Here is a 9,835-nt window from a genome sequence, read left to right as displayed (position 1 = left end):
TAATACAAATATTAGATACATGTATTACAACGCTAGATACATTCAATTATTAGACCAACGAACATGACCGACGCACGTTTCTAAAAGCCTAGTATCTCTAAAGCTAGAAGATGGTCAAGTCAAGCTGCAATTGATGTTGGAGCAGGAAGAAGAAGCAAAAGCTGCTTTGTTGGGCAGAATACAACGGCTGACAAAGTTAATCTTGGTCTCAGCAAAAACCTCACCATCTTCCAGATTTCCTAACCGCCCTGGTACTAGAAGAAGGCATTCCTTCGGAGAAGAAGAGTTGTTATGAATGCATGCTTTCTGATTGCTTACATTCCTCTCGTCTTCTATTCTCTAATTTGTACCTTATTTTTGTTTCTTATGTTGAATGCGCAGCTTGCATAGCTTGAATATATTGTGTTTAACTACTGTTATATTTTCTTGGAATATATCGGCATGTGTTCATTAGCAAATCTATTATGGATTCCATTGTTAACTAATCCGTGGTTAAAACGAATGGGCCCTGCTGAAAATAATACTTATGTACGTACTAGGTATACATAGACAAATACGTAATTGCGATTGATATGTATACATAAATGTATTCTATGTGAGGCACATATATAAACATGACATATATACATCCGTTAAGGACCTTTAAATTAAGGGAGGCGCTAATGTCACGATTGGTTTTTGAAGGGACGCGACAAATATGTCACCAGGTCAGTTTTACCCTCAAGAGCTAGCTCTGATGTTCTCTCTAATTTAACAATTCACTTTTCATACTCTCTCACTCCATTCAACCATCGACTGCTAACAAATTATGGAAGGGACCCTCTTGAGAATAACCCATTTTCATGTTCTAGACTTGATACGGAGTACTATTATTTTGAAACATAATGACTGAAATCTGGTGAACTAATTTGTTTTGAGATATATGCAATCCGAAATGATGTCAACCTGATATGCCATGAAGGTGACCGTGGCCGTGATTGATGTTCTCAATAAACTCTAAAACATTAATTGATTGGATCGTTCGTAATGTACTCGGAAATAACGGACCTTTAAATTAAGGGAGGCGCTAATGTCACGATTGGTTTTTGAAGGTCAGTTTTACCCTCAAGAGCTAGCTCTGACGTTCTCTCTAATTTAACAATTCACTTTTCATACTCTCTCACTCCATTCAACCATCGACTGCTAACAAATTATGGAAGGGACCCTCTTGAGAATAACCCATTTTCATGTTCTAGACTTGATACGGAGTACTATTATTTTGAAACATAATGACTGAAATCTGGTGAACTAATTTGTTTTGAGATATATGCAATCCGAAATGATGTCAACCTGATATGCCATGAAGGTGACCGTGGCCGTGATTGATGTTCTCAATGAACTCTAAAACATTAATTGATTGGATCGTTCGTAATGTACTCGGAAATAACGGACCTTTAAATTAAGGGAGGCGCTAATGTCACGATTGGTTTTTGTAGGGACGCGACAAATATGTCACCAAGTCAGTTTTACCCTCAAGAGCTAGCTCTGACGTTCTCTCTAATTTAACAATTCACTTTTCATACTCTCTCACTCCCTTCAACCATTGACTGCTAACAAATTATGGAAGGGACCCTCTTGAGAATAACCCATTTTCATGTACTAGACTTGATACGGAGTACTATTATTTTGAAACATAATGACTGAAATCTGGTGAACTAATTTGTTTTGAGATATATGCAATCCGAAATGATATCAAAGTGATATGCCATGAACGTGACCGTGGCCGTGATTGATATTCTCAATGAACTCTAAAACATTAATTGATTGGATCGTTCGTAATGTACTCGGAAAAGTCCCAAAATATAAATTGGATTCCCAGTACATAATATTAGATCCCTTTCCACTGCAACTCATTTTTCTCGTTCTCCCTCAACTCCTCTCAACCTCAGTTCTCTTTGCAAATAAATAAATAAATAAAAACCTCAGTACTCTTTCTTCTTTGGCAGTCGGTCTAAAGCATCTGAAAACGGGCTCCGATCAACCATAGCTGATGTTCCACCTAATCCTTCTCTCGTATTTGATTCGGTCACGTATATGACAATTCATAAGAACGGGATGGTTTGTAGAATAAAGACACAATCTTGTACCCGGTTCGATTGGGGGATTTTGGTCTGCCTGAAAAGAGCCGTAGAGCCCATTTTTAAAACTTCGCAGCCAATGCGCCCAAATCCTTACAATTCAAATAAAATAGAGAAAATGCCAGGCCGGTCCTAAATTTTGAGTTTATAGTCCAGGAAATTCCATGCGCTATATGTGTAAAGCAAATGCTAACTACCGCAATATGGCACCGGTTTGTGTACCTCACGCGCTAGCTTTGCGACCTTTTTGCTAAGAAAGTCAACTTGGCAGAGTGTGCAGCATTACTTTTACCATGTGCACCGAAATGACATTTGTACCCTTCTTCTTATTCCCAATTCCCACCTCATTACTTTTACTCACTCTCTCTCTCTCCCCTTTCCGTTTCTCTCTCTTCCTCACTTTTGTGTATCTCATTTTTTATTTTTGTTCTAAAAATGTTTATAACTATTAGACATATTCATTTTTTACACAAATTATATACTCAACTCTACTCGTATAAATCTTCTAAATGAGATCTATATTGAATATAAAATTATTTAAAACTAAAATTTTAATTTTTCAATGTGAATTTTATATAATTGTGACTGAATTTTAGGGGTGTGATGATTTTCACATCCCTATTTTTGATATTCAAACTTTTATTATTTTTTTATTGTTAAAAGTGCATGTATTTTTTTGCTAAAAGAAGAAAAAAGAAAATATAAACAGTGTGAAAATCATTTCTAGAGTTTTACACTCTAAATTTTTGCATATTTCAATTGTTAATTGTCTATATATAAAAAGTAAAGATGACTTCTTCTTTTGTGTCTTTATTCAAAAAAAATTCACATTAGTTAGTTTTGTATCAAATTTTTTTGACTTATTAATTCATCTTGATGAGAGAAATTGAAAAAGTAAAAAGTTACGATCGAAACTCATTATTTTGAAGAAAGACAAAAAAATTTAAAAAATCTTTTTTACACAAAGTTGGGGACTGGAAAGTACATCTCCTTTGATGATTGTCTTGTATCTGAAGAATAAAAAAAAGTCTAGAGTGTTGCATAATTAACCAGCGCATGGTGGCGCTAGATAGTTGGACCGTAAAAAAAATTATTTTTGGCTTTTTACTCTACCCATGTAATCGACAAAAATATTATTTCCTTGACCTATGTAACTGACAAATGAATTTTTTTTGCTTTTTCTAAAATGGTTGTTTCAGAATTTGTCAAATAGTATAGGTTGCTGATTTTGCCACTCTCTTCTTTGTTAACGTCACTTCTTTACAAGTGTATTTTTGGTGCAGAAATATACTTACAAGAGTGGTGTTAACGGAAAGGGGAGTGGCAAAATCATTTCCCATAGTATCCTTTTGAAACAACCCAAAACAGCCCTTTCAGAAAAAAAATCAAATATAATTTTTTTTTACCTTAACTTCTAACCCCTTCAGAAAAAACAAAAAAGCAAAAAGAAAAGAAAAAGAAAGTAAAGAAGGAGGTAACACATACAGTTGTCAGTTACATCGGTAGAACCGTAAAAACTATTTGCCGAGCAAAATTTACTTTAAAAAGAATCTAGGGGCAGTATTGTCTTTTTATATATGTTTGCTATACACTCATTTCCGACTGACACTTGCATTGGTACGCACAAAGAAAGAACGTGCCAGCAAAGCCAATGATCCCACATAAGGACTAAAGTACAAATCTGATTACGAGGTTAAGGGGTGCAATATAACACCCATTAGCCGGACATACGAGACCGTATGTGTAATGCTTTATAGATCCTGTGGGTCCTTCGCGAAAAACACCCACGCGCTCTACCCAATCTTGCACTCATTTAATGCACACATGCATGCTGACACAAAGTTGTAACTTCTCTCTCTCTCTCTCTCTCTCTCTCTCATGCATGTGTTACTTCTGTCTTCTGACTACTCTCTCTCTCTCATGCATGTGTTACTTCTGTCTTCTGACTACTTTTATAAAGCGTGCCCAGCCTCTGCAATGGAAAAGTGCAAAGATGGTTTAACATTTTCCGAGTTCTTTTAATTCTGGGCACAATTTTTATCAAAATTTTTCTCTCTATCTCTTTTCATTCATTGTGATTCTAACTCTCAAAAATAATTCTAAAATGTAAACTAAACAAAGCAAAAAACACCTATCATTAAGAAATGTCTGCGACTACTTTCTCTCTTTCATGCGTCATTTTCCCCCTCTATCTCTCTTTTAAATTCTACTGTAATACAATCACTACCTTCACACATCCTCACTCGTAATAGAAATGTTACCCACACATGCTATACATTTAATGTGTGTGAGACCCATTCCTATTGTAAGTGTGGGTGTGGAGTTAGAATTTTTGAATCTAATAATGTCTTTTAACTTTTTTTATAAAACATCTGCTTTTATAAAATTTATATTTTTAATATACTCGGCAAGATGTATCAAATAAGACTAATATTAAATAAAAAATTATGTGTAAAAAAAAAATTAGCACTGTTAATTAACAATGTTAATCAAATCAGTGCTAATTAACAGTATTTAATAATGTAAATTCCCAATTTAATATTGTTCATTTCATAATGCATTTTAAGGTCTGTGGTGCAAAAAAAACAAAGAACCCACAGTGCTCGGGTAAAAAGGCTATTTTGATGCCTTTACACTGGGGCCCTATTTCAGTGTAAACAAAAACAAGTTTCAAAGAGAGGACAGAGAGGCGGATCAAAATAAAAAAAAAAGAGAGGACAGAGAGAGGGTGACGTGTAGAGAGAGAGAGAGGGAGACAGGGAGGGAGAGGGGGTAAAAAAAGAGAGAAATGGATAGAAGGGAGAGTGGAATGACGCGCTAAGAGTGGAAAAAAGAGGCGCGTGTTCCAAAGAACCTAATCAGCTATGAAAATTTGGGATTGAATCACAGAATTGTGGGAAAGAGAGGCGCGTGTTCCCAGCCGGTCCCCCCTAACAGAATTGTAGCCGAGTGGAGTCCTAGGCGCATAATCCCAAATTTTCATAGCTGACTAGGTCCTTTGGAACACGCGCCTCTCTTTCCCACTCTTGGCGCGTCATTCCACTCTCCCTTCTATCCATTTCTCTCTTTTTTGACCGAGTCAGACTACAGTTCCTGACCGGGGAATTCCCGACCGAATTTTCGACGCCACGCGAGGGCCACTCCAGTTATCGGACGTCTGATCGGATCGGACCAAAAATTCTATAAAAAAAAAACAAATGGGCTTACGTGAGAATAAATAGCATCCGATGTGTATAAGTGACCGATCCAAACACTCCATTTTTTTTGTAAACATTTGTATACAAAAAAATACATTTGTATACAAAAATCGAGGGGTTTTTTTTTAGAATTTTTGGTCGGATCCGATCAGCCGTCTTGAGGCCGGAGTGGCCCCGGCACAGCATCGGGAATTCGGTCGAGATGCTCAGACTTTCTGTTTTTGACCCCCTCCCCTCCCCGTAACTCACTCTCTCTCTCTCTCTCTACACGTCACCCTCTCTCTGTCCTCTCTTTGAAACTTGTTTTTGTTTACACTGAAATAGGGCCCCACTAGGTCATCCCCACCACAGCTAACTGAGGCTCCGTTCCGGAAAGTAAAATAATTATTTATTTTTTAAGAAGGTAATTTCAAATTCAAAAATTATGTGCTTACTCAAATTATTTTCCTATGAATATGAATCTTGTTTGATAGATCTCATTGAGATCTTTAATACGGTGTAAAAAATATTGAAAAATTATTTTTCATGTACATTATTTTTGAGTTTGAAAATGTGAAACAAATACTTATTTTTTAAGAAGGTGTTCTGGAACGGGACCTGAGACCCCATGTGTAAAGGCATCAAAATAGCCTTTTTCCCGAGTACTGTGGGTTCTTTTTTTAAAAAAGAAAAATTACTGAAAACTGTGCCGAGAGTTAAAACGAACTCGCAAAATGTTAAACCATCTTTGCACTTTTCCATTGCAGAGGCTGGGCACGCTTTATAGGAGTAGTCAGAAGACAGAAGTGACACATGCATGAGAGAGAGAGAGAGAGAGAGAGAGAAGTTACAACTTCGTGTCAGCATGCATGTGTGCATTAAATGAGTGCAAGATTGGGTAGAGCGCGTGGGTGTTTTTCGGGAAGGACCCACGGAATCTATAAAGCATTACACATATAGTGCATGGGATTTCGTGGACTATAAACTCAAAATTTAGGACCGACCTAGCATTTTCTCTAAATGTAATAAAATATATATTAAAGTTTCAGATTATACAAAATAGATGAACGGGCCGACAAAATTAAACACAAAATAGATCAACAGACCGTGTCAATATAAAATATGCAAAAATCAAAGGAGATCAACGCACCATGTTAATATGCAAAAATCAAAGGTTTTATATAGTCCTTTCGGTCCGTCCATTTAATATCTCGTACAGAACTTGCCTAGATTTGAGTCAAACTCAAGCTTGTTCACGATCCTTAACGAGCCAATGATATTATATATTTATACTTTAATACAAATCTAAACTTGCAAATAAAATTTATATGTGTACATAAAATAAATTCATACATCTACAGAATGATAAAAAAAAACATATACAGAAAAAAGTTTTTAGTAGTTGTAAACTTTTTTTTTGTACAAGTTCTAAAATTTTCATTATTCTACATTGAAACGAGGTTCTAGGTTCATGTTCGCTCATTATGAAACGAGCCTGTTCGGTTTGCTTAGTTGACGAATCGAATTCGAATAAGTCTTGACCGCACCGAGTCTTGAATTGTTCACGCAAACGGCAGTTCATTTACAGCCCTATTAACGGGCACGGATAAAAAAAAAAAAATCGGCACAGACGAATCACGTAGCATATTACTCATTTTGTACAGTGAGATAAACTTGCACCCCTGCAATGTGTGGATCCCATCAACAATTTATCGCAATAATTTAAATCGTTCATTTTGTAGAACTTGCAGAGTAGTGAATATATATATATAAGCAAAAAATCAACTTGAACCAATATAGATAGGTATATCAATAATTAAATATTGTTTTACAAAATTGATGGCTTGAATTCTGTCAATAGTTTTTAAATTAAAATGATTCAGGCTATTGATTTTATAAAATTTAAATTTTGATATACCTATTGATTTTGGGTCAAGCTGATTTTATGCATACATACACTACTTTGCGAATCATACAAAATGTATGATTCAGATTATTGCGATAAACTGTCAATGGAACCCACTCATAGGGGTGCATGGAATTTATACCCCCTGTGTAAACAAATTGAGAATAAATTCCCTCCGCCAGGGGAGGAAATGTGGCCTATAACTCCAAACTAATAACTCTCTGCCACGTCATCAAAAGTACAAACCTAATGGAAAATCATGTGCTGTGCTTAACTTGGGTTACTCCTCCAAGCCTGCCTTGTTCTCATTGCAACTTAAAAAGAATTTTTCAAAAAATTTCCCCTAGATTCCTCCTAGATTCTTCCTACTTTTAACATTTCTCTCTCTATCTCTCTCCACTCATTACCCCTACTTTTTTTCAAAAAACTTTTCAAATTGCAATCCAAACAAAAGGTTTCAAGAATTACCCACGTGCCACAACAACCCATTATTGGAAAATTGCTGCCATGTGAGTTTCGGAGGAAAATTGCTTCTCGCACGCAAAATTAAGTGTTTCAAATTTCAATCCGTTTGAACCGGTGGAAAGATTTTAGTTTTCTGATCATTTTATCCTAAATGGTCATAATTAAATTTTGACTATAGGGGTCTCGTTGATTAGTCCTATGAAAGTCGTAAAACCAAATATCTCTTAGGGCTAACCAACGAGAGCCCTAAAGCCACAAATTAATTATAATCATTTAGGATAAAATGATTAGAGAAATAGTATCTTCGCACTGATTCAAACCGATTGAAAATTGGAACAATTAATTTTTCAACCTCTTTAGACAATTTATATATTAATTTTTCAACGTCTTTAGAGATTTTATATATTAGGAGAGTTTATATATTAAAAAATATAATTAAAAAATTAATGTTCTAATTTTCAATCCGTTTAAACCAATACGAAGATACTATGTCTCTGATCATTTTATTCTTAAGGGTCATAATTAATTTTTGGCTCCAGAGCTCTTGTTAGTTAGCCCTAATAGATATTTGGTCTTACGACTTTCTTAGGACTCATTAACGAGAGCCCTATAGTTAAAATTTAATTATGACCCTTTAGAATTAAATGATAAAAAAATAAAATCTTATTACCGATTCAAAATGATTGAAATTTGAAACACTTAATTTTTTTTGCTCAACTTTCCCCAAACCAAGCCTTGCAGTTTTTTTTTCTCTCAATCCCTTGCAGCCCCAAAACAACACAGTTTTGGGGCACTACAATCCTGCGTCCATGTGTTCCATACAACTCCATCCATCCACACTTAAAAACACACGAAATTATTAAAAAAAATTACAAAAATGAATTTTAATTTTTTTACTTATTAAATTATTTAATTTATTGTTGAATTAAATTATTATTGCTTAATTATGAAAAAGTAATTAATTTTTATAATTTTATATTTATCATAATGAATAATCTAACTTAACACTGCACAATGGCAAAATAGTTATTTGATAGCTTTTTATATCATCTACCATTTCTTATATCCCCAATTTATCCCTTATCAAAACTAAGTATTATTTAATCCTCATTTTCTAATACCTCATTCGAACCAATCACTATTTAATACTTCTACTATCTTGTGGGTCATTCTTTATTAACTAATACCTCATACTATCTTACCTCATTATTAACTAATACCCCAATTCTTTCCTTGCATCCAAACGGATCCTTACTATCTTATCTTCTTCATAAATACTACACTCAAAACTCATACCACATCCAGTCTAGCCCAAGGGTTCGCTCAAGTTAAGCACAGCACGTCATTTTCTATTGGATTTATACTTTTGATGACGTGGCAGTGGGTTATTGGTTTGGAGGAAATGCCACATTTCCGGGCGGAGGGAATTTATTCTCAAACAAATTTCATGTTATAATTATATTTGTATCCCCGGTATACAAGTGCGGGTGGTATCTCTTCCGGTGAATTTTTAATTTTTTGACCATTTTTTTATCACATTTGGATGATCGGCTTCGTTCATTATGTAGAGTTTGACAAGATCCGTAATCATGTAAAAAATTGCTTTCATCGGACTTTAGTAAATAATTGATCAGCACACGTGAAAATTACAAAAAAACCAAAATTGGGTCCAAAAACACACTGAATCGAAACCAATTTTGGTTCTCTTCAATTTTCACATATGCCGATCATATATTTATGAAAATCCGATAAACACGATTTTTTGTATGATCAAGGTTCTCGCCGAATTATATAAAATGAACGGATCCGATCATCCAAATGTAATCGAAAATTGACCAAAAAATTAGAAACTTTCCGAAGGGATACCAAACCCATGTATACCGGTGATACATAAAAGTTTCTCCCCTGTGAGAGCTCGCTCGCGCTCTTTCTCTCTCCTCTCCCTAAAAGTCTGCCATCTCTGTAATTTAAAGTCTGCCATTGTAGTGCTCAGCGGCATTTTGCTTACAGTCTGCCATTGTAGTGCTCAGCGGCGTTTTGCTCACATTGCTCACAGCTCAGGCACTTACAGCTCAGGTACTCTCTCTCTCTCTATCTCTATCTCTATCTCTGTCTCTATCTCTCTTTCTTGATGCTCAAAATCCATTGATGATTTTCTTCCATGTAGGTAT

Source organism: Rhododendron vialii, chromosome 3a (assembly GCF_030253575.1).
Source record: "Rhododendron vialii isolate Sample 1 chromosome 3a, ASM3025357v1".
Lineage (NCBI taxonomy): Eukaryota > Viridiplantae > Streptophyta > Magnoliopsida > Ericales > Ericaceae > Rhododendron > Rhododendron vialii.
Note: the sequence above shows the minus strand (reverse complement) of the source record.